The sequence below is a fragment of the Mustela erminea genome, chromosome 5 (genome assembly GCF_009829155.1).
Source record: "Mustela erminea isolate mMusErm1 chromosome 5, mMusErm1.Pri, whole genome shotgun sequence".
In the NCBI taxonomy this organism is placed as follows: domain Eukaryota; kingdom Metazoa; phylum Chordata; class Mammalia; order Carnivora; family Mustelidae; genus Mustela; species Mustela erminea.
Genome location: NC_045618.1, coordinates 54,734,368 through 54,761,097, shown reverse-complemented (window position 1 = coordinate 54,761,097; position 26,730 = coordinate 54,734,368). Strand labels below are relative to the sequence as shown.

At 40.9% G+C, this 26,730-nt stretch overlaps 1 protein-coding gene across 1 annotated transcript in view; it reads right to left on the bottom strand.

Annotated features, from left to right (window-relative positions):
• Positions 1–26,730, bottom strand: part of AVEN (apoptosis and caspase activation inhibitor) — a 177,538-nt gene that overhangs the window by 71,056 nt on the left and 79,752 nt on the right. The window lies entirely within an intron of this gene.

The window sequence follows — 26,730 nt, the reverse complement described above, 5'->3', positions numbered from 1 at the left end:
CAGAGAAACCTTGGGCCATCACATGACAACTCTACAGTGGCCAATGTCAAAGCCTTCCATACTTGAATAATCATGACAAGGTGGAAATACAATAGAGGAAGTCAGTTATCACTAGAACAGAAAAGAACATCCTGCCCATATTCTATCAAATGGCTATAAACCTGGCAAGTCTAAAATGTAGAATTTAAAAAAAAAATCAATCTTTCTTCTCAATTGTAAGGTTATCTGCTAAAATAACTGCTCCCTCCCCCCACCCCCCGCACAGATTCATCTCATTCTCCAGTTATCAACACTGATGAGAGGTGGCCTCCAATCTAATCACTTTCTAGCATGACTATGTCCTGCATGGACACTGGCTGCAATGAAGGTCTCCATAAGAAAATGTCCTTTTTGAAAAGCTAAAAGAAATAAAAAAGAAGTTCACTACAACTAAATTATGTAATCGAAACACTGTATCTTTTAGAGTTAAGGCATCTAAGAAAGGGGAAATCTTTACTCTTGGGGAATCAAATAGCTCCATCTCCAAAATAACCTCAAAGATCAAAACTTGCTAAGATACTTAGATGATTTTTCTTTTCTTAAAAAAAAAAAATGTAGAACAAATGCAGTAAGTGTACAATCCTATGAGATGTATATTGCCAACACACTTTCATGGCCACACAGAACTTTAAATCTAACTCTTAACTTTAAATTCCCTCACAATGCCGAAAAGAGTCTAAAAGTATTCAAAAAAGAAAGCAGTGAAATCTCATTGAAAATGCTATTTGAGTAAAAAAAAAATAAAAAGAAAAAAGAAAAAAGAAAAGAAAAAGCAAACACCACCAAGTCAGCTAATAAGCGATTCCCACTTTCAATGAAGACTTGGATCACAAATTATTAAGACAGATCAACCGCTTAGATCCCAGTTATGAAACATGTTTATACTTAAAAATCAGTGTTCGCAAAAAAGAGAGGACAAATCCATAATGATAAAAGATGGGTTTAAGAAAAGGAATTTTCATTACTAAAGAAATACCTCTTTTCTCATGGCTGCAGCTCAATCTATTACTGAGCAAAAACACCTAGTGACATTAACATAACACATTAAAAAGATCTCCAGGAGCTATATTTCAAGCAATTCTTTTAGAAACCCAAAGAATGGAAAAGAACTTGCAGGGGGCGTGGTGGGAGGTGGGGGGTGTCACTATTTCCAGATTCGTTTGGTTTTGTTTTTTTGGATTGATCAGTCTCAAAGTAACTTTGGACAGCCATTCAGAGCAACACTACGTGTCAGTTGGTTCCCTTCACTGCAACCTCTTTGGTAAGTAGACTCTCTGATCATATTAACGTCCACACTAACGAGGAAGACCAACTGGTAAATGATGGCTATATTTAACTCTTTGCATTGTGAAATCAATACACTAGAGAAACGATCTGAATATGATGTATTTACCTAGCATCTTGGTTACACAGTTCAGAAAGGAAGTAACGGGGGTATAGCTCAGTGGTAGAGCATTTGACTGTAGAAAGGAAGTAACTCTGTGAAAAGGACATGGGCTGTGGTATCAGAAAGATGAGGTTCCAGACTCGAGTTCTACCACTTTCTGATTATGGAACTCTGGACATTACCCACCTAAACCCTAAACCTCAGTTTCCTTAGCTGTAAAGGGTAAATGGGAATGCCTACTTAATAGGGCTAGGTAAGAAATAAAATCACGTATGTAAAGCAGATAGCACGCTACCTGGCTCATTACTGGTCTCAAATATTATATACTTCGGAAATAATCATGCTTATCTCAAATCCCAGGAGTTCTGATTTTCAACTTGTTCACTGGAAGAGAGGGAACTGAAGCAGAGGTCACTAAGGCCACTTTCAGAAGCAATGTGACCCACTGAAGTGCTAGGATTCCATGGTAATGATGTACAGACCTGATTATTATACTCTGATGACTACATTTTCTATTTTGAGCCACAAATTTACAGACTGAAAGTTCTGAAACACTTAACATGAAAAAAGCACTTGTCAGAAGTTGCCATAAAATACTTTTCGAGAGGGGTGCCTAGATGGCTCAGTTGGTTTAGCATTCAACCCTTGATTTCGGCTCAGGTCATGATCCCAGGGTCGCGAGACTAAGCCCCACATAGAGCTCCACGCCCAGGGATGCTGAGTCTACTTAAGATTTTTCCCGTCCTGTTGCCCCTCCCCCCATTCCTCTCCTGCTCTTTCTCTACATAATAATAATAATCATTAAAATAATTTTCAAGACAAGGAAAGTCTAAGGGATAGCAGTCCTTTCCTAGGAATTTATCACACAAAAATGCTCACACAAGTAGGTGAGCATGTATGCACACATGTTCACAGTTGATACTGTGATAGTCAAAAACTGGAAAGAACCTCCGTCATAGGGGAATGCTTGAATTATGGTATCATTCATAAAAGGGCATTCTAAGCAGACCTACCATATGATCTAGGAAGATTTTCATTAAATATTGCTGCATTAGCAAAGCTACATTTTTTGAAGGTTGTATATGTGCCTATATACATGATTGGTCTACTTTCTGTCTGCTGAGAAAAAAAAGACAGGAATGATATATTCAAATCAGTTCGGTAGTTACTAAGCAGGAAGCACAGATAGAGGAATGCCTGCTTACTTCATAAAATACGACAAGAGAAAAGCTTTTAAATAGAATATGCTAATGGCTAATTTTTATTTCCTTTAATGTATTTGAGTATTTCCCAAATTTTCTATAATGTACCATAACTGTTTAAGACTATGACTCCTTTATTATTTCATTACTCCATTATATCATTTTTAAAAATATTTTTATTTATTTGACACAGAGAGAGACACAGCAAGAGAGAGAACACAAGCAGGGAGAGTCGGAGAGGGAGAAGCGGCTTCCCAGGGAACAGGGAGCCTGAAGTAGGGCTCGATCCCAGCACCCTAGGACCATGACCTGAGCCAAAGGCAGATGCTTAATGACTGAGCCAGGCGCCCCCATTATTTCACTTTTTTTTTTTTAAAGCTATTAAAAAAAAAAAGCTATTCTCACTGAATCACATGTTCACACATTTAATTTTGTAATACTACGAGATAGAAATGTGTTAAAGAGTAACTAGAAATGTATTGAAGAGTAAAAAGTAAAGTTAAAAGATCATTTAATTCCCTGAAAATAGAATCATAAAATGAAGCACCTGCACAGTTTAAAAAAATTAGAACTTTCTTAAATGAGCATGTTCTCAAAAATCTACAGGAAACATTATACATAATAGAGAAACTTTAGAATCATTCCCACTAATATAAAAAACAAACAAGGATGCCCTCCAGCCCTACTCAATTCAATATCGTGCAAAAGCCAGTGTGGTAAGAAAAAGAAGCCAATGGTTCAAGAAGTAGATAGCAGGTAAGATTGGCCTTGTATACAGACAGCGAGGTTCCTGAATCCAACGTGTTCCACTGATAACCAGAAAATATAACTGACAAACAATCCTATGAACCATATCAACAGAACTATAAATCAGTTAAGATTAAGATATGTCAAAGCCTCTTGTGGGAAAACAAACAAACAAACAAACTTGAGACGTCTTATTCAGGAATACAAAAAAGCTGAATAAATGGAGTGATGTACCATCATCATGGACAGAAAAACTTAGTATCATATAGAAGTCAGTTATCCCCAATTCATTTGTAAATTTAATTCAAATCCAAATGAAATCCTTAAGTGTAGAGTTATTTTTTAGTGTGTGTGTATTATTTGACAAACTCTTCCTAAAATTCACATGATGGAAAAACAGCCAGCATTAGCCAAGACAGTTAGCCAAGATAGCCTCCAGAACTGGGAGAAACAAAGTGCTGTTGCTCCAAGCTGCCCACCTGCTTTGCTATAGCAGCCGGACTAGACTACGGCCGATGAGGACAGACTTCTTTTTCCTTTTATTGTTTTTTTTTTTTAGTCCTATCCATGAAACAATTCAGGATCTCAAAGGTTTTCTCTGGTTTTACCCAGAAGTGTTACAGCTGTAGCTCTTACTTTCAAGTCTATGATCCATTTTTGCTTGATTTTATTACATCGCACAAGGTTTAAAAAAATGTCTTTTAAATAGGTCATTTTGAGGGAGAAGATATTTTCACACATGTAACCAACAAAAAATTAACACCTAGTTCTGAGGGTGCCTGGCTGGCTCAGTCAGGGGGCAACTCGATCTGAAGGCTGTGAGTTTAAGCCCCACATTGGACCTAGAGCATATATTAAAAAAAAAAAAAAAAAGTAACATCTGGTTCTAGAATTCTACAAAGAACTCTTGCAAAATTACTTGCAAGATATTTATACTGAACCTCTATGCAACAGTTTACAAATCAACATGCCATACTGTTCAGTCTTTTACAGTTGAGAATGTGTGAATTACATCATCAGAATAAGCAATAAAGTTATAACTTAAAACAAGCTCTGATGTCGAACCACAAACATCACATTTCCCATCAAACCCACAGCGCTACGTATAGCTGCTTCTTGGAACCACACCGTCACTGGTCAGCCACTGAAACCTCAAACATCCCGGCCGTCTTCCACTCTTCCTTCTTCTCCACTGAAGTATCACTGGATTTACAATGTGGTCACCAGAATTTGGTCAAATTTTAATAATTATGATTCATGTACTGTCAGAGTTTAAAACGCCATCCTCTTAGGGGGCGTGATCACAGGCTAGAATCGAAATCAGTGTCCTCTATGGAGTAACATGTATAGCTGAATAAGCTATGCTAAAGACAAAATCCCCTAGAGAGGTAAACTCTAAAGCCACAATATAGAGAGAAACAGATCACGGCCACATGAGAAAGGTACACGCTGCATTGGAAAGAATTTTTAAATAGCAATCAGGGAACCTGAATTCCAATGTAAACCCTGCCATTAACTAGCTGTTCACTGAATAACATAATACCCCAATCTTTAGCTTTCTCATCCTTAAAAATAGGATGAAATGATTGTTCAAAGTTCTGGAAGCTCTAAGGGCACCTGGGTGGCTCAGCTGGTTAAGCGTCTGCCCACCCCGGCGTCAGGCTCCCTGCTAGGCGGAGAGCCTGCTTCTCCCTCTGCTTTTGCCTGTCACTCTCCCTACTTGTGCTCTCTCTCACTCTGTCAAATAAATAAATAAAATCTTACTAAAAAAAAAATCTTATTTAAAAAAAAAAGTTCTGTAAGCTTTAAAATTCAATGTATAAACCCTTTTCTACAGATGGGGAAAATGTGGTACATTGAACTGGAAATAATTTGGACTAAACACGTAATACAAACCAGCACCTTGGTTTCCTTTTAACAAGCTAAAAAAGAAAAAAAAAATTAAGGCACTCATGACCTCTTCAAAAATCAAGTAATACTGAGTATTTCAACAAAACAACTTCGTCTCGTTTTTCCTCTTATCAATCAGCCTTTCAGTTCCTCCCTATGTTCTGACCTGCAAATATAATGCTGTAAGTCAGGGATTAATAGGACAGCTCATCCCCAGTGCTCAGTGTCCCCAGGGTAAACTTCAGTCTGGAAGGGCTGCACAAGGAGCAGTGAGGGAGGAAGGGGACACCCAGCCAGCCAGATCAGCCAATCAACCCAGGCGATCAGTAGGGTGACAGATGTCACAGCCAGATGGCCCTTACAGTCTTTCTACAATTTGTTCTATGGAATATTAGCCCTGCAAGGTGCTCTCTAAGAAAAAAGAATACCACAAATGTTTCAGAGATGCTGCCTGTTGTACTTCATTCCTCAACAATTCACAATGAACATGCAAATAATTTTTTGTGATTTTAGGAAGTGTCTTTTTTTTTATTATGTTCAGTTAGCCAACATGTAGTACATCATTAGTTTTTGATGTAGTGTTCAACGATTCATTAGTTGTGTCTATAAATATTAAAGGCTTTAAGAAGCCCTACAGAAATCTGATTTATATTGTTTATTCTAGGGTTTCTCATCCCAAGTAGCTACAAAACTCACTCTTCACAAAATATGTACTAACACTCTGTAAAACTCACGCTCCAAGGAAGCCACTATGGAATGTGCTTGCTTAAACATAATATTTAATTCACATACTACTAAACTGAAACCAAGTTTTGTTGTTTGCTTTGGTTTTTTGCCTCTGACGTTCTTGATCGCTCAGAGAATCATTTACTAAGTTCTAAATACTAAACTAATTTTCCAACATCCAATTGTTCAAAATTAAACAAACAGTAAGGCTATCCCTCTGATACAGGCAACTGAAACCTAGCAATCAAATAATATGGTCCAGTGAGACAGAAACCATCACTAGCTCTCTGCTCCAAGTACATAAATCACTATTACCCTGTCAGAATGTAGCTTACAACCATTCCTGTCTGTTGTTTTAGTTTTAGTTTTGGTCACTGCACAGTTTATGTTTAAAAAAAAAAAAATCTTTCAAGCAAAAGGTAATTAAAGTACAGCCAAAGTGAGAATAATTTAAACCACCAGAAGGTAGATTTAAAAACTAAAAATGGACAAGCCTTAAGATACTCCATACAAGTAAGAAAATCCGAACCCATTAAAAACAACAACATAAGACTTTCCTGGGCATTCTTATTGAAAATATAAATCATCCTTTGAATTAGGATTGACTTAGATTCACACAAAATGGGGCAATATTTGCAAAAAGTAAACAATTTTGTTAACCATCTATACTCTTCAGTTTTTCAACATTTGCTTCTGGACATTAAGTGTTCTTGCTTCTAGCTGTGTCATAAGAGAACAAACAGCCTACCCTAAATCAGCACCATCGAAAACACTTGGTCCTAGAAGACGGCTAAAAAAAAAAAAAACAATATTTTTTTTAAGATTTTTTTATTTATTCATTTATTTATTTGACAGACAGAGATCACAAGTAGGTAGAGAAACAGGCAGAGAGAGAGGAAGCAGGCTCCCTGCTAAGCAGAGAGCCCAATGCGGGGCTCGACCCAGGACCCTGGGATCATGACCTGAGCCGAAGGCAGAGGCTTTAACCCACTGAGCCACCCAGGTGCCCCAAAAACGGTACTTTTTCAAGGAATCTTTCAAATCCATTCTAGCAATTCTGAGACACAAATGATAATGGCATTTGAAGACTTACTGCCAGATCATGAGAAAAATCCCAATAAAAATACTGAACCTGCCCTCATGAAATACACTCAGTTACTACATCCACTTACAGCAATCACTAGATACTGGGGAGTGCAGGGGTGCACTCTTTATTAGCTCCCAAAATCAAGTTCCATGATTAATTATGAGATCACATTTTTCTTTACATTAATGTATATTCTTCTTGTTGTCAAATTCACATTTACCATTCTCCTTCAAGCTCCCGTCCAAAATGTATCACTTTTTTAAAGATTTTATTTATTTATTTGACAGAAAGAGAGGTCACAAGTAGGCAGAGAGGCAGGCAGAGAGAGAGGGGGAAGCAGGCTTCCCACTGAGCAGAGAGCCCAATGTGGGGCTTGATCCCAGGCCCCTGGGATAATGACCTGAGCCGAAGGCAGAAGCTTTAACCCACTGAGCCACCAGGTGCCCCCAAAACGTATCACTTTCAAGAAGTCTTCACTCCCCTCCTAAATGCCTATGGTACTAAGTGTCTCAAGATCAAATTGTAGGAAGGCCCGGGTCACTTAGTCCATTAAGCATCCGCCTTCAGCTCAGGTCACAACCCCAGGACCCTGGGATGAAGCCACCTCCCTCCCACCCCAATCAGGCTCTCTGCTCAGCAGGAAGCCTGCTTCTCCTTCTTCCCCTGTACCCACTCCCACTTGTGCGCTCTCTCTCTCTCACACACACTCTCACTCTCAAATAAACAAAGTTGTACACTTTGTAACATGCTGCTTTGGGAAGATGGTCTTCATCTTCCTGTATATGCATGAATTCTTCTCAACTACATCATCCTGAGGACTCCTTTGATAATTCAGGGCTTCTCAAACGCTTTCACCGAAGTACTCCCTTTGTCAGAGGATCTACCACAAAATCAAAATTTACTTTAAGTCTTCTGTTTGCCCTTTAAAATTCACTCAAGATGTAAGATTAAACATGGTAGTGCATTTGTTTTTAACATAAAAACATTTAGTGTTGGCGAGGATGTGGAAAAATTGGAACCCCTGTGCTCTGTTGGTGGGATTGTAAAATATTTTGACTGCTATGGAAAACGGTATAGAGGTTCCTCAAAAAATTAAAAATAGAACCACCATCTGATCCAGCAATCCTACTTCTGGGTGTATATCCAAAAGAATTGAAAGCAGAATCTTGAAGAAGTATCTGCATGCCCATGTTCATGAGAGATGAATGGATAAGTAAAATGTGAGGAATACACATAGTGGAATATTAGTTCTTCTTAAGAAGGAAGGAGATCTGTCACATGCTGTGTGGATGAACCGTGAGGAAGGGAAATAAGCCAGCCCCCAAAAGACAAATACTGTATGATCCTTTTTATACGAGGTATCAAAGTAGTCAAGTTCATAGAAACAGAAGGAAGAGGGGCGCCTGGGTGGCTCAGTAGATTACGCCTCTGCCTTCAGCTCTGGTCATGATCTCAGGGTCCTGGGATCGAGTGCCGCATCGGGCTCTCTGCTCAGCGGGGAGCCTACTTCCCCTTATCTCTCTGCCTGCCTCTCTGCCTACTCGTGATCCCTCTCTCTGTCAAATAAATTAAAATCTTAAGAAAAAAAAAAAAGAAACAGAAGGAAGAAGTGTGGTTACCAGGGGCTGGAAAAAGGGGGAAAGGAGAGTGTTTTTAACAAGTATGAAGTTTCAGGTGGGCAAGATGAAAAAGTTCTAGAGATCTGTTTTATCACAATATAAATACTTAACGCTACTCAACTATACACTTAAAAATGATTAAAATGGTAACTTTTTAAAAAACTTATTTATTCATTTGAGAGAGGGAGAGACAGAGAGAGAGCACCAGCAGGGGAAGAGGCAGAGAAGCAGGCTCCCCACTGAGGTGTGAGTCCAATGGGGAGCTCGATCCCTGGACCCTGAGATCATGACCTGAGCCGAAAGCAGACGTCCAAATTATCTGAGCCACCCAGGCACCTCTCAGATGGTAACTTCTATGTTATGTGTTTTCAGCACACTTAAAAAAAATATTTGTAATCACTTGATTTGTCTCAAATCTGCAAGTAAATAATTGGTGTTACATATTTACTCACACACACAGACACAATGAAGTTGCCTCAAAGTCCCATGCAGCTCTGAATGTGGCTCCCAGAACAAAACCTACTTCACACATGTCCCCTGCTCAGTTCAACAGTTACGGAGCAACTACACTGTGGTAATTGCAAGGGAATATCAGGATTAATCAAGCCATGATCCCTGCCCCCTGAGCAGATCAGAGAAACTGCTGCACTTAGCTCAGTGCTGGGAATCCACTACCCATGCAGTGAACTGACCCTTCGTGCAGTTCTCCTCAATTACCTGATAAGGTGTAGGAAGAAAGTGGGGATTTCTCTAGACTGCAGTTTCTCTGAACAGAGTTCCCACAAGAGTAAGCACAGAGAACAATACCCACATGAGGGACAGAAGTCCATGTAAATTTAAAAACATTCAATTAGCCAAAGGTCCTTTCGTTAAAAGAGAAAAAAACTTAAAGTAAAAATGGTAGAAATATGCTTCCCCTAAAGCAAATATATAGATAATCTTTAAGGTGCTTATTAACATAGCAGGAATAGACTCTCCATGGCAACAGGAGTGAGCCAAAGCTGTCCAGTGAAATAAAAAATGTGCAACCCAATAAGATAGGAAATTTATGGCTGAGGTAACTAAAAAGAAATTTATTAGTACAAATTCTAACACTTAATCCACCAGACCGGTTGCATTCCGTTCTGTGCAATGTCTCAGAATGAGAGCACACGGAGTCGCCCCCTCAACAATAATAATTCGTGTTACTTTATGGTAGGTCTTTTTGTATACTGCAGCGTCAATTTTGCATAAATCCTAGTATTTCGCCTCTGGGTACGACCACAAGAGACACTTAGTCTACAAGAACAAGCTTACTTTCCTTAATAATGGCATATTGGTGGTTACGTTACCACAGAAACAGCTTTAACTCCAAGAGAAACTGATAAAGTGGGAATTATGGGAAAAGCTGCTTTTCTCCATCCTCAGTGTGTCTTCCTAGGCCTTCATCATTTCTGGATTACTGCAAAGCCTCTGGCCCGCTCTCCCTTCCTCCAGTCTTGCCCGCCTCACACCCTTCCCTCCTAGTTGGCACTCAGAATTAATCTTTCTAAATTCCAAAACTTACCACAACACTCCCCTGCACAAAACCTTCCGTGGCTCCCAAAGTCTTCGGATTCTCTGATAAGGCATTGGAGGCTCTTTACAATTTAGTCCCTGGAGGACATATTTTCCAAAAATCTTTATTTTCAAATAATTTCAAACTCTTAGAAATGTTACAAGAACAGTAAAAAGAACTCCTTACCCTTTTCATCCACATTCTCCACTTCCTAACCCTAGGACACAACCTCACTCAGAGCAGGAACTGGATACTTTATTCATCTATGCCGGGCACAGAGATGATACTCAATAAACTTGTGAAAGAAATTAACCTGTAAGTGAATTTGTAGGAATTAATGAAGGGCCCACTTCCTGGTTAAACAAAGTAGGTTGAATGCAAATGTTGCCTCTACTCCCTCCTGAACGCCACTAAAATAACTGTTGAAGACATTTTTATTTTTTATTTTTTTTTAAAGATTTTACTTATTTATTTGACAGAGAGAGATCACAAGTAGGCAGAGAGGCAGGCAGAGAGAGAGAGGGAAGCAGGCTTCCTGCTGAGCACAGAGCCCGATGCGGGACTCGATCCCAGGACCCTGAGATCATGACCTGAGTGGAAGGCAGCGGCTTAACCCACTGAGCCACCCAGGTGCCCTGTTGAAGACATTTTTAAAGCATAAATCCATACGGACAAAGAGAAGAGATAACAGCAGCCAAACTGGCGGGGGGTGATGGTGACTGACCCAGCAGCCCCAGGATTATGAGCCTTAGAGGGACAGCCAAGAAAGGCACAGGAATGAGGAACAGGAATCTCTGAGGAGGGGGTACAGAGACAGCTGCAAAAAGGAAGGATGTTAAACAAATCTCAGACCCTCCAGATCTATGGCCCAACGCGATACTCTCACATAATGAACCCTCCCTCCAACACCAGCAAAAAGACTTTGCCAAAGAAATTAATTCAATTCCATGCTAGGCTCAGTCCCTAGAGTCCCAAAAATCTGGGGGAAAAAAGCTAAGGCCTGCCGCCATGGAACCATCATTCTAATCGGGGAGGGGAGACAGGATAAGCAAGAGATTGGTGACAGATCAGATGTGGTTACTGGCATGTAGCAAGGGCAGAGGACGGGAATGCAGTGTGGTTCTTGCTACAGAGCAGAAATCTGAGAGGGAGGGAGGGAGAAACGGAGGGAGGGAAGAGAAGGAAGAAGGAAGGAAGGAAGGAAGGAAGCCATGCGGACATCCAGGGCAAGAACATTCCAGACTGACAGAGGTGGGTGCACAGATCTTAGGGTGGAAGCAAACTCCAAGCACGAACAGCACAGTAGCTGAGGTAGTGAGGCAGGTGAAGGGGGTGGGGGAGTCCAAGATGCAGCAAGGAACCAGATTAATAGAAGGAACCATCAAAGCAACAATTCCCCTACCTACTGACCACGCACTGCAATTACCTGGAGAGCTTTTAAAAAACAAACCAACCAACCAAACTCCTAGGAGTCCCCCCTGAGTTTCTGATCTGAATTTTCACTGGGATGGGGTGTGGTTGGCTGTGAACAGTTTTGAAATCTCCGAAGATGGTCCTCATGTGCAGATAAGGTTGCAACCTATGGACCTGGAAGAACTCTGGAGCCAGGAGTGCTAGGCATAGCCGGGGAACGAAGTGGAGGGGCTCCACGGAAAACAGGAAGAGTAAGTAAAAGGTGACAAACTCAAGATCCAGACACCCAAACCATCCGTATCTCTTTCCATCAAACACCAAGAATACTGGCAGTCAGATGCACGTGCATCCGCTGGAGACTGGAATGGGCAAAAAGCAAACACTAAATGCCCCCAGTGTGAGGCGGGGAAAGCCTAGCAGCTGGAGTGCTCCAAGAGCTTTAATTTCTTGAAAACTGAGAGGTATACCCCAACTAAGCGACAGGAGAAGTAAAAAACCATTATGAAAGGTTGAGAGAAAAAGACAAGGAAAACAGAAATATTTGGAATATGTAGATCCATTTGGGGACTGTGAAATTAAGTAAGTAATTTAACCATTAAGTATAATCACTTAGGCTCCCTTGGAAATAATCATTCGGAACAAAAATGAGAGCTATGTTAGGTCTGTGATAGGTGGTAAATATTGCAATTAGTTTCTACTAGGTAGAAAATCCATGAACATTTCCATCCATTTTTAAATGTTTTTCATTTTCAAGAATGACAAAAAAAATCTTTTGCAACCTTATGTGTAAATATGCTCAAGTATATACACAATTGGATATTACCATAAGAGACCAGATGCTAATTCTGAACATATCCAGTATGCTTATGAGAATATCAAATAATGTCTCCTAATTGCATCTATCAGCCGTCTTAGTGGTTGTGCAAACTGGTATAAAGAATCAAGCCCTGGGTGGGGGGGTGCCTGGGTGGCTCAGTGGGTTAAGCCTCTGCCTTCCACTCAGGTCATGATCTCAGGGTCCTGGGATCGAGCCCGCACCAAGGCTCTCTGCTCAGCAGGCAGCCTGCTTTCCCCTCTCTGTCTGTCTGCCTCTCTGCCTACTTGTGATCTCTCTCTGTCAAATAAATCAATAAAATATTTTTAAAAAAAGAATCTAGCACTAATATTTTATAAATTATTATAAAGAAAGAAACAATACTTTCAAGTAACACTTTCCCAACTCTTAATAAATATCTAAAGACATTAAAAATGCAAGGAAAAAAAGACCATCACTGTACTCATGGACACAATGGTAGGAGTCTGAGACCCCAAGAACACATCTAAAACGAAGGTACAGTTTTTGGGAGACTGTTTAAATATGACAATTCAACTCAATTCATTTCAACAAATACTTTTGATGTCCTACTATGTGCCACGTCTCCTGTGAGGTGCTGGACCTCAAAGAGGAAAGGCTCTGCTTCTGTCCTCAAGGAACTCAAAAGTTGTGAGGGAGACAGACACCCAAACCAGCCATGACAACCATTGTGAGAACACAGGCCCAAGGTAGAGAGACAGCACAAAGGAAGGACCAACCACACTGGGGCCTCTGGGAAAGTTTCAGAAAAGGATTAGTGAGTTTTTAAGGAAAAGGGAAAGTTGATGAAGGGAATAATAAGATAAAACAACTGGTGAAAGGGTAGCGAACATGGTCTGTTCCAAAAAGTTTAAGTAGTTTGCTATCATTAAAAGCAGGGTAAAGGGTGCCTGGGTGGCTCAGACGGTTAAGCGTTTGCCTTTGGCTCAGGTCATGATCCCAGAATCCTGGGATGGAGCTCAGCATCTGGCTCCCTGCTCCGTGGAGAGCCTGCTTCTCCCTCTCCCTCTGCCTGCCACTCTGCCTACTTGTGCTCTTTCTCTCTCTCAAATAAATAAATAAATCTTTAATAAATAAGTGAGTTTTAAAGAAGCGGGTGAACTTGGGACAGAGAAGGCAGGAGACTTTAGCCAACGCCAGATCTGGACAAGTCCTGTGTGGCATTCCTGTCTTCAGCCCCTAAAACTTTCTGAAGGCCTCCAGGCTGGAGGGAGACAAATACGATTTAGCCTCCCGGGTTCCCCTTGTTCCACAGCATACCAAAAACAATTTCACAAATTAATATTTTGACCATGTCAATTTAATACTTCGCAGCCATTATTCTCTGAACCAAAAATTAAATAAAGTCTAAGCAAGCCTTCAAATCCCTTCATTAGTTCCCCTTTCCCCCTCCAAGGGTCTCTCATCCCCCTATTCAGGAGCCTGTCCTCTTCCATTCTAGCACACCTGTCTCCTTGAAGGCAGTAGCCATTTTGCCCAAATGGCTCCACATCTAGGAACAAATATCCTTCCCAACCTACTGGAATAACCACAGTCTCCAGTTTGTGGTGAGCATAACATTGTTCTCTAGGGTTCCACAAAAACGAAGAGTGGAGATACAAACAAAACACAACGACCTACAGCATTTTTTATATTCTATATCCTCTACTACTTCTACTCAGACTCAGACCTACAGACTATTACAACCCTTTCCTTCTTTCATTTCAATCTTGTGTTTTATAATTCCTTCTCAACCCACCAAGCTCATCTCCTCCACTTTAATAAATAGAATCTTTTTAAAAAATAAAACTTATTTATTTGAGGGGGAGAGAGAGAGAGAGAACACATGAGAGGGGGGTAGAGGGAGAGGGAGAAGCAGACTCCCGGTGAGCGGAGAGCCCGATGCAGGGCTCAGTCCCATGTCATGGGATCATGACCTGAACCGAAGGCAGACGCTTAACTGCCTGAGCCACCCAGGCGCTCCTTAAGGAGTTTTAAATATCTTTACATTCCACAATCCATGCATGCCCTTTCCATGGACTTGCCCCTCCCTCAAACTCTGCCTCTTCTCCAACAAACTTTTTTTTTAAGATTTTATTTATTTGAGAGAAAGAGAAAGAGCAGGGCGAGGAGCAGAAGGAGAGGGTGTGCTGAGCACAGAGCCCAACACAGAGCTCAATCCCACAACCCCAAGGTCACTGCCTGAGCTGAAACCAAGAGTCAGATGCTCAACCAATAGAGCCCCACCATGGTACCCCTGTCCAACAAACTTCTTAAAACAAGCTGCCTTACACTCCCTCCATTTTCTCCTTGCTCATTCTTCAAACCCCTGCTCTCGGATTCTGCACTCTTGGCTCCACTGGAACCACCCTCACCACCGGTGGCTCCTGTGCCAAAGCCACTGGTACTTCACAATCATCCTTCTACTCGCTGATCACTTCCTCCTTTAAACCTTTGCCTCTTCCCCTTCCACTGCAAACTGGTTTCATGTCTCCACTCCTCCCACCCCCCAACAACCTCTCTGCACATCCCTTAAATTCTAACTCCTAGGAGTACCTCTTTGGACAGGTTTCCCCGAACAGAATGCTCACTACTTCTTTAGCTCTCCCCTGCTTTCTAGATACCTCTATCAGGTGTTGGTCACGTATGTGCATATCCATCCACTCCACTTAGCCCAAAAGCTCCTCAAAGGCAGGAACTAAGTCTTATTCTTCTTTGTACCCCCACCAACCACCCCTCGCTCTTAGCACAGCTCCCCAACACCCAGGGTTGTCCAATAGATGTTTCTAGAATGAACAAATCAGTAACCAAAAGTTACTATAAATTATCTGTATTACAAATATATACAAATGAAATTTAGTTTACATATTTGACCAAATAATAAAAATTATAGCTTCCTTAGTTTATTGCAGTTACCCTTACAGCATCCAGTTCAACTAGTCTCTAAAACTATAAAAAAATCACAAGGTGCTCCTTTAGCTAAAGGAGCCAGGGTGACCTTAAAAGCTAAATCCACTTCATGCTGTATGACAAGCATCTCTAACCTCGAATAAAGAAAATTTTATTATTTGGCTGCTCCCAGATGAGAGGGGAAAAGTACCTCTCTACCTACCTACCCAATTAGGGTCACCCCAGGAAAAAAACAAGCAAGCAAATAAGGTAGAAAGAAATGAAGATGAGGGTTACTTCCTGAGTCTTAGGACCATGTCTGTTAGTAAAGGATCACATATTCAATGAATATAAGATCATTATGAGAAGAAATTATTTAGGAAAGATCATGATGGCACAAGAGGATAGTCTGATAGACTCCAAAGTGTTAAAAAAAAAAAGAGATGCATTTTTAAATTTTTAAAAATTTTTTCAATTTTTATTAACATATAATGTATTATTAGCCCCAGGGGTACAGGTCTGTGAATCGCCAAGAAGATGCATCTTTAAAAAAAAAAAATACATCTTCACTGAAGGATGCTTCTATCCTTCAGCAAAATCTCTCTCAACTCAGTCTATAGAGCTAGATAAAATCAATGCCAAATGGTAATTTCCTGAATACCTGCCACACATAATTCATTATCCTTCATTCAAGTAAGCACAGTTCTGGAGCTCAAAAACCCATTCAATTTCAACTGCAAGATCCATAGATTACCCAGGGTTTATGTGTCCATAGTAACAAAAGATGTATGTTAGAACCAAATTCTCTCCATCTCACACAGCTTTTGAAGTAAGAGTCTGTATCAAGGTGGTTATAGAGATGACAGTGGCTCATGAATGGGGGTGGGGGGGGCCAGAAAGATCAATATTATCTTCATTGAGAAAAGTAAGTCAGTTGTTTTCCACATCAAAAAAATGAAAAATTTCGGGCACCTGGGTGGCTCAGTAGGTTAAGCCTCTGACTCTTGGTTTTGGCTCAGGTCATGATCTCCGGGTCTGAGATGGAGCTTGGCTTCGGGCTGCACTTGACAAAGAGTGAGTTTGGGATTGTCCCCCTCCCCTTTTGCCCCTCCCTTCATTCATGCTTGTGCTGGCTTGCTGGATTGCTGGCTTACTTGCTCTCTCGCTCTCTCTCTCTCAAATAAGTAAATAAATAAAATATTTTTAAAAAGTTTGCTCCAGGTTTCAGGGAATACAGGGAGTTGGAAAAAGGCAAAGCATGAAGAAGACACAATATATCTTGCAACCTATCTGACCTATTAGAGGAAGACTCCTAAATGTATCCTATGTCTCCTCTCTATAGATGCTTACCTGTAATTGGCAGCCCCTGCAGTACTTGCTGGTTAGAGAGAAATTTGAAATTAAGTCCCATTCACCGCAATATCAGTGTTCCCTGAGTCATCGACACATTCAATGGCAAAAAATTATAATGAATCTCTGAAGAGATATGAAATTGCATAAATGATGAAACAGTATTAACTCTTCTCAAAAAAAAAAAAAAAAAAAGCTCCAAAACAGCATAAATGGAAAAATTGAGATTAAACATGCATTAGGTTTTGGTAGAACAACTGAACTTTATCTAATTTTCTGAGATGGTTGAACTAAATGTGGAAATGACACTGTCCCACCAAGGAAAACAGCACAGACAAAAATCTGTCAATCACCCAATAACTACATCTGGATGCCTAACATGGCACTTTAGGAAGAAAGCTGCACATAAAAGAACACCAAGTTTGACATGCCCCTTGTCCACATGGAGCTAAAAAAGGAAACAAAGCACTTCAAGGACACACCTCGATTCCCACTTATTAGTAAGCAAGACTTCTCCATGTACTTTTAGCCTCACCCACTCAATTCTGGAGATGAAGGACACCTGAATTATCAGCGACAACATTGCTCAGTCATTGGGTTTTCTACTGGACAGTGAGTACCTGTCCAAGAATCTAATATAAAATGATTTCTTTAATTTTCAGATACCAGAGAAGATACTTATTTCAGTATTTTTTTTAATTTTTTATTTTTTATAAACATATATTTTTATCCCCAGGGGTACAGGTCTGTGAATCACCAGGTTTACACACTTCACAGCACTCACCAAAGCACATACCCTCCCCAATGTCCATAATCCCACCCCAGTATTTTTTAAAAGATTTTACTTATTTATTTGAGAGAGAAAGAGCAAGAGAGAGGCAGAAGGAGAAGCAGATCCCCCGCTAAGAGCCTGATGCAGGACTTGATCCCAGGACTCTAAGACTCTTCTTTTTGAGAAAAGTTAATACTGTTTCTAAGACCGAACCAAAGGCAGACACTCAACCATGCTCAGCCGACTGAGCAACCCAGGTGCCCCCTAAGGTAATTTTATTCTTAAACAGCACCTTCAGTCTTGCCTGTCAGAAAAATCCTCTAGGATCTATGCTGATCAGCATTAGAACTACTCTGTTAGTTTACCTTTTTGCTTTGTTAGTGCGCCTTAGTGACTGAAAGGGACTATTGAAGTAGAATTTGGCATAGGATTAGGTTTTTTTTTAATTCTAGATAGCAATCAAATTGTGAAAAGGAAAATGTAAATGAAGGTAACTTTTTGGTTTGAGCATATAATGACATTCTTTACTAGGAATGTAAGCAGACAAGAATCTCATTAAATATTTGGTGCCCTATTTGCCCCTAATACTTATCAAATCCGAAGGCATAATCCACAATGTACGATGCTTAAAACCGTGGAGTGCTGCAGAGAATGATAACACCCCAGACCAGAAGGTATCTCCAATAGCTATCTGAGCTAACCTTCTGCCTCCAATACTAAAATCATCATGAGAAGTGATAGCAACATCATTTTAAAGAGCATCATGAATTCTAGTTTTCTAAGAGTCAAGTGAGCAGGAGTGATAAAAGAAGGATAAGAAATATGAGGGGAGGGAAGAGAATGGAAATTAAAAATAAAAGCACCATTCTATTCAATAACACACATTACCTGCTTTTTCAAAGTCAAGCACTAGTAGTTCATCTGTCTCCCAAACAGGGACTATGTTAGTCACTCCTTGGCATCCAAAGGAAGACAGGGCGTCACCCGCCACTACCGTCCTAAACGTTCAAGGAAGGATGTAATGTTCAAGGGCATTCTCATAAGAGAATCAAAGAATAGCAACCAAAATAGTAAGAGATGTACTTCATTTACTCAGCATCTTCAAATACAAAGTATTCTCTAAAAATTAAATTTGAGGGGTGCCTGGGCGGCTCAATATCTCTGATGATATTGGGGTGGTGGGTTCAATCCCCCTGTCGGGCTCCCCACTCAGCAGGGGATCTGCTTCTCCCTCTCCTTCTGCCCCTCCCCCCCCCGCTCATGCTGGCGCTCTAATAAAATCTTTAAAAAATTAAAATTAAAATTCAATTTGAGATAACTGAAGAATAACCTATCTTGAAATTACTATTTATTGAGTATGCTACATTTAATTTAAAATGCAATTTTCGGGGCACCTGGGTGGCTCAGTGGGTTAAGCCTCTGCCTTCGGCTCGGGTCATGATCCCAGGGTCCTGGAATCGAGTCCCGCATCGGGCTCTCTGCTCTGCAGGGAGCCTGCTTCCCCCTCTCTCTCTTTGCCTCCTCTCTGCCTACTTGTGATCTCTGTCTGTCAAATTTAAAAAAAAAAAAAAGAATCTTTTAAAAAAATAAATAAAATTAAAAAAATAAAATGCTATTTTCATGTTGGGCACAATGCAACTTTTTCTGAGGACCCTGGTCAACTGTTATAAAGTGGCATTCTAGGGGACGGATACCTGGGGGGGGCTGCTTGCCTCCACAGTAATGCGCACTTCCAGTTATTGCATCAGTGTGTCTAGTTCCCTGGCACTGGGTTGCTGCCATCGCCCCTCACCATCCTCTACAGACTTGCTGGCCCCTGCTTTTTCCCTTCCCTCTTCGAACTTGCCAACCTTTTCAGGCTCCCCTTCCAGCTCCCACTATCCCCTTGACTCAAACACCCTTCTCCAATGCCACACAGTCTCCCCTTTGCCAACACGGTTATCTCACCGAACTTTCTGATCTGTCAGGCTGATAGCTGAAAATAACGCCTTTCGGTTTCATTTGCATTTTCTTATCATGAGTGGGTTGAGCATCTTCTCACAAGCTTAGGAGCCATTTGCATTTCGTTTGCTGTGAACAGTCTGCTCCTAGCCTTGGCCCATTTTCAATAAGGTTGTTAAAACTCATTATACATACTGGCAATTAGTTCTCTATAATAGGAGTTCTAGTCCTCTCCACCAACCCCCACTCCATGTGCACAGTCATTTGTCTTTTGTCTTTGGTTACAGTGTCTGCCAGGTAAAAATTCTTAATTTTTATGTAATCAAGTTTAACAGTCTTTTCTTTTATGGTTCCTGGGTTTTGTGAAATATTTAGAAAGATCTTCCCCCTTTTGATGTTAGAAAACAATCTGGAGTGATTTGTCCTAATACTTTTATGGGTTTTTTAATTTTACACTAAAATTTGACTCATTTATACGCTATTCTGTTATGCAGTGTTAGGTTTGAATCCCACTTTTTTCCCAGATAGTGACTCCACTTGTGCTAACATCACTGATGAGCAAAACCATCTTTCTCCCAATGATCTGAAATGTTTTAGAGCTTTCTGCTTATGTCATGATGCTTAGGATTTGTATTATGACAACATTCAGATAAACTAGAGTTAGAGTGGTTGAGACTTAAGGCATTGCTTTACATCTTCTGAAAGGACCAAAATTTACTTTCTCTGTAAGCTCCTCAGGGCCAGTATTGGACTTATGTGACTAGCCAACAGTAAGTGCTTAAGAATGTTCTTTGAATGAATACTAACCCACATTGTTAAAAATCAAGCATAGATTAAAGTTCACTTAAAACTACAAAAAGAGTTGCATCACTGTCAATTACCTCTGTGTATATCCCAAGACTTCCCTGTTCACCCAAGCCCTTTCTTCAACACAAGTCCTTCAGTCAAGTCAGTGGCGAGCAACCTCACTAGAGTCGATGAACATTTAATCACAATTCACCCAGTTACACTACAACCAGTATGGAAAAGAACTTGGCAGTTTCTCAGACAACTGAACATATATCTACCCTATGACCCAGCATTTCCATTCCTAGGTACTTACCCAAGAGAAATGAAAACACATGGCCACAAAAAGACTTGTACTTAAGTGTCCATGGAAGTTTTATTCATAATAGCCCCAAATAAGAACTGAACTAGTATCTCTGGACCAGAGAGCTGAGGAACAAATTGTGCTATATTCGTATGATAAAAAAACAAACAAAACAAAACAAACAAACAAAACAAACTCATCAGCAGTAAAAAGGAATAAGCTACCTGCAACAACATGGGTAAATCTCAAAACCATTACATTGTGTGGGGAAAGTCAGACATAAGAGAATACATACCACATAATCCCACTTGTAGGCCTTTCAAGAACAGGCAAACTAATCATGATGACAGAAATCAAACCATGGTTCCCTGGGGAAGAGGGGAAAGACGAGAAAAGGCCTTTCTGGAGCCATGGGAATGTTTTACAGCCACTCTCTTCCAGGTGTTGCCCTGAACCAGCAGCATCTGGGCACTGTTACAAACGTCAATTCTCAAGTTCCAGCCCCAGACCCACTGAACCTGAAATTCTGGGGGCAGGTACAACTTCCTATGCATCCCGAGCCAGCCTGCTGTTCCTGACCCATGCTCCACTGTTCTGTTTGTTTGTGGTGGGGCTACAAAGGTACATACACCTGTCAAAGCTCATCAATATGTTGGCTCAGGAGCTAAGCATTTTGGATGTCAATTATACCTCCATTTTTTTCAATTCAGATATAATCCAATATTATATTTAATTACCCCCAAAATAAAATGGATTAATAATAAATATTACCCTTAACCCTAAGGAGTCTCCTCCTCCTGTTTTCCCAACCTTGATAAATGACAAAATAATCCAGTGAGGAGCTTGAATGGGAAACTCCCTCTTCCACTCCTTCCCCTCTTTTGCTCCATGCAGTTCAATCCCCTCCTTGTCCAACTCTATTTCTATCAGCTCCATGTCTTCTTGCTGCCTCTTTTTTTAAAGATTTATTTATTTGACACAGACAGAGGACAGCGAGAGAGGGATATAAGCAGGGCAGTGGGAGAGGGAGAAGCAGGCCTCCTGCTGGGCAGGGAGCCCAATGCAGGGCTCTATCTCAGGACCCTGGGATCATGACCAGAGCCGAAGGCAGACACACAACAGCTGGGCCACCCAGGTGCCCCTTCCTGCTGCTTTTTAAAAGACCACAGCTCCCTTCTATCTGTCTCAGGCATGAGACAAGGGCATCAAAAACCTCTGGCAACCTCCTCTCAGCCCAACACGTCCAATCTGGTTTCAAGCCCCTTGGACCTTACACTGCCCCAACATTGGCAGCGGCAGTCAGGATACCGCGAACACACCAAATGTGTTCTTGCCCCTAGGCCTTTGTTCAAGCTGCTTCTCACCTCTCAGATGCCAGTTCTCCCACTTCCTAGCCACCCCCCAAAACCCAGCTGCAATATCAACTCTTTTGTGGAAGTTCTCTGTCATCACACCCAGGCAGAAATAATTGCTCCCTTCTCCGTGCTTACATTTTTCCTACTTCGAAGAATGTATATCTACATATGCCTCTCTTTTTTTTTTCCACGTGAAATTCGTAAATCTCTACATTTTTAGGTAATCTCTTTATATCATATACTCCCCACTTACCACCTTTTAATAGGTCCTTATTACCTACCAGATGAAGTTTAAATTCCTAGCAGGAAGTTCAGTACATGCGTATGTTCAGCACCCTGGATAGCTCTGACCTCTCTCCTGCTTCTCCCTGAATTTAAGTCAAACCCGACAATCCTCACTGCACCAGGCTCTCCTGAGTTCCCAGAGTCTCCCTGTGTTTCTCCCTCTGCCTAATCCATCCTCCCCTCTACTCCCCGTCACCACTTCCCCTTTCCTCATCACCTCCTCCTAGGCTTTCCCATGAAATTGAGTGCTAGAGTCAGAGTACAATAGTCAGTAACCAGTCATTAGGTGGAAGAAATAGGAGTAGACAACAAAGAGCTCAGAAGCCAGGTAAAGAGGCATCAGAGCAAGAAGAAGAAGTGGGGCTGGTCCTTCTCAGCAAATGCGGGAGCAGTCACAAGGAGTACAGGGCAGTGTCTGAGCCTCTCAGTTTAGTGGAGCCTGGACAGACATACAAACCAGTTTCTACAACTCAGCATGTGACAAAGGGTGTACTAGACGAGACAGGACACTCGTTGAATCCACAGAGACACAGCTTAGGAGGAGTTGTGTAATTTAACCAAAGCTCAAGGAGATCACTCACAACAAGATGTTGCTGAACTCCAGCTCCATCAGAGCTACAGAGTACCAACTGCTAAATTCCTGCTGAATTAGGTGTCCTTAGGGAAGTCCTTTAACCCTTCAAAGCCTCAATTTCCTAATTATAGGATGAGAGAACTTGGTCAGATAGGGAGGTTTCCTTTAGCAGGAAAATATTCCCAGACAAAAGCAGAATTCCAGGCACGGAACAAATACATGGACTTTTTCAACATGACCAGCTAGGAGAGTGACTTATTCAATGACAAGGGTAAGCAAAATCAATCAGTAGATGGAATTTTATATGTCACAATAGTGAATAAGATGTTGAGTTTTCAAGTCCAGAAAACAGCAGCTCATAATGGAACCGTTGATACAACCTCCACCGTAGCAAATGCACAACCATAATCTGGTTGTTATGGCAACTAGAATACTTGGGTTAAAAAGAGGAAGAGAGAGGCTGTGTGTGCATGGCAGATTTTCTTACCACTCCCTTTAGAAATATTTTTAATGTTTTACATATTATCTCAAACTATGTTCTTCACTTAGCACACTACAAGCTTCTGGTTAATGTTTCGGGATAAACAAGAAAAATAAACGGAGCTTTGTAAGATTGGCTCAGGGGAGGGAAGAGGTCAATTAGCATCTAGCCAATGTCTACCCCCAGCTCAGCTTAACATATCTCCTCTAAGAAAACCATCGTGCTGTTTCCCAGTGAAATTAGCGACTTCCTCCCACATGAAAGCCCCATTTTACCTCTTCTTCTATAACAGCTTTAATACCTATCACACTAAGGGCAACACTGTTCATTTATATGCTTGTCTCCCTCACTCCATGTCAGCTGCTTGGGAACAGAATTTATCTTTAGTTACCTTTATACACCCAGTGCCTAAAACAATGCGGATATTTTAGGTGTTAAATTGTTCAGCTGAAGACCAAGGAGTCAACCCTATCAAATTATAGATAGGAAATCTCTCTGCAGGAATGATACAATTATTTTTAACTTTAGCAAATGTATTTCTTGTAAAACATATTTCATTTTTATTGTTATTCATAAGAATTTCTCCTAGGAGAGAAACTGAGAATTCAATGGCATGTGTCATGGAAAGAACCAGAGGCTGGGATTCAGATTCCAGGGGCTCTACTGTTCCGCATGCCTCCTGCTAACCAGTCACAAGATCTGCATCCCTGGGTAAATACCATCGTCTTCCATGCTCAGCATTCTCACCTAGGGGATGGGAGCCAGACCATCCAAGAGCCCCTCCTGCCTCTGAACCAGCATAACCAATACATTTTTTTAAAGCTTTAAAGAAATTTGAACACGTCAAAACCCATTCATGGAAGCTTTTAAGGAAATGATGCTTAACCAGGTTTGGGGAAGAGGTGGAGGAGTACACGATATTCATTCCTAGAGAGGCTTTTTTCAACCACACCACACACAGGGAGATCAATGTATCAGTTTCTCTCCTACCTCCCTAGAATATCTGCAAGGAGAGAATTTATTTATTTTTAAGATTTTATTTATTTATTTGTCAGAGAGAGAGAGAAAGCATAAGCAGGGAAGCAGCAGGCAGAGGGAGAGGGAGAAACAGGCTTCCCACTAACCAAGGAGCCCAATGTGGGACTCGATCCCAGGACCCTGGGATCATGACCTGAGACAAACGCAGGCACGCAACCGACTGAGCCACCCAAGAGTCCCAAGACTTTATGATGAATATGTGTTGCACATAAGTAGCAGAGACTAAATAAATAAATAAATAAACAAACAATAAAGTGAGGTTAAAAACCATCATGTGAAACACAGAAAAGATCTCTTAACAAAGATAACACTTAAAAGCATATTGAGTCTCACATATAAAGACTATACGCTCATATGCCTCAAGTTTTTGAGAGGGTAAGAATTACCAGATTACCTTCTTCAACACCCTCTCTCTCAAACTTGCCCTTCCCAAAGCTGCTCCTTAACCAGCTTCCCCAATTTCAGCAAATGGCATCTCCGTCCACTTACTCAATCAGACTAGTCAATCTCCTATCCAAACCAAACTTTTTTTTTTAAGCATTCCCATTTATTTAGTCATTGAACAGAAAGAACTTTATCATGTAATATTTTTCAACAAGAACTTAGACTATCCCCTGTTCTCTTTCATCTTTTATGATTTTTTTTAATTTTTTATTTTTTATAAACATATATTTTTATCCCCAGGGGTACAGGTCTGTGAATCGCCAGGTTTACATACTTCACAGCACTCACCAAAGCACATACCCTCCCCAATGTCCATAACCCCACCCCCCTTCTCCCAACCCCCCTCCCCCCAGCAACCCTCAGTTTGTTTTGTGAGATCAAGAGTCACTTATGGCCAAACTAGACTTTTGAGAGTCATTTCAACCCTTCACTTCCCATCATACCCAGATACCCAGCTCATCGGCAAGCTCTACCTTTTATACCTCCAAAATACTCCTCCCCTCCATCCACTACTCTCCTTTTCTACTGTTAGTACCTTAGTCTAAGGTTAGGGACTGAACGTGTGCCGCCAAAATTCTTACATTGAATCTCTAACCCCCAGTGTGATGACATTAGAAGGTAAGGCCTGGTGGTAATTAGGCTCAGATGAGGTCACAGCAGTGGAGCCCCCAGAAGACATGTGAGCATCCTCTCTCTGCTATGTGAGGACATGAAAAGGCAGCTGTCTGCAAGCCAGGAAGAGAGTCCTCACTAGACTCTGGTCATGCTGGCACCCCAATCTCAGACTTTCCAGCCTCCAGGACTAGGAGGAACAAAGGCCATTGATTAAGACATACAGTCTATGGTATTACAGGCTAAGATAGGGACCATCACATTTTGCCCATTACAATAATCTCCTTACTGCTCTACGAATTTCTTCATTTCTTACCAGGCGATACAGGACTCAAGACAGATCTTCTAAAAACACAGCAAATCATGGCATGCTCCTGCTTTTTAAAACCTTTAAGTTTTTCCTTATCTTTCTGCATGTCAATCACATAGTTCTGATTGAGATTACTGACACTTATTCATGTCCCCACAAGAATGCATCTACCATTTCTTACTCATAGTGCTCTACCCTAGAATTTATCCCAAGAAGCTTCATATATTACTACCCAATCCTGGGGCCCTTCTTTTACACCTCTGTCTTTCAAATAATTTACAAAAACATTAAATGAAATTGGTCTCAACTCCTGGAGTATGCCCAAGGTTCTCCATTCTAAGAACTGCCATCTATTCCCATCATTTTCTTGCTGGCTCAAACAAAAGACCTACTCACATAAATGTCCCCAAGATTATTTACATATTTAGCTATTTATTAAGGCTTTTAAACTAGAATTTCAGGTACAAACCTTGTCAAAATATATTTTAAAATCTAAAATACAACCTCCAGGGACGCCTGGGTGGCTCAGTGGGTTGGGCCTCTGCCTTCAGCTCAGGTCATGATCTCGGGGTCTTGGGATCAAGACCCACATCGAGCCCCACATCGGGCTCTCTGCTCAGCAGGGAGCCTGCTTGCCTCTCTCTCTCTCTCTCATTCTGCCTGCCTCTATGCCTACTTTTGATCTGTCAAATAAATAAATAAAATCTTTTTAAAAATAAAATAAAATAAAATGCACCCTCCACTTGTTTCTAGTCACCTGTATAGTTATTTATTTCTAAAACCATGCTACCTTTTCTTCAGTAGTTGTCCACCTAAGTATCCAAGTATCCCACACTTTTAGAAAATAGATCTGCCATCCAGATCTGCCATCACTAATCTCAAATGTTCAGAACTCCCTCTGGAACTTTCCTTACAGATAAAAGGCTAACAAATTGCCAGGCTTTTATTTTGTTTAGTGCGTCTCCAATTTCACCCTTAACTTTTTTTAAGAGTCACAATTGCTACTTAGTCCAAACGACCCACATAAAAATTCTTATGAAATAGTTTAACCAAGAAGCTGATAATGACTGAATCAAAATTTGGGTCTCCCTAATAGGAAACAAAGAGCAC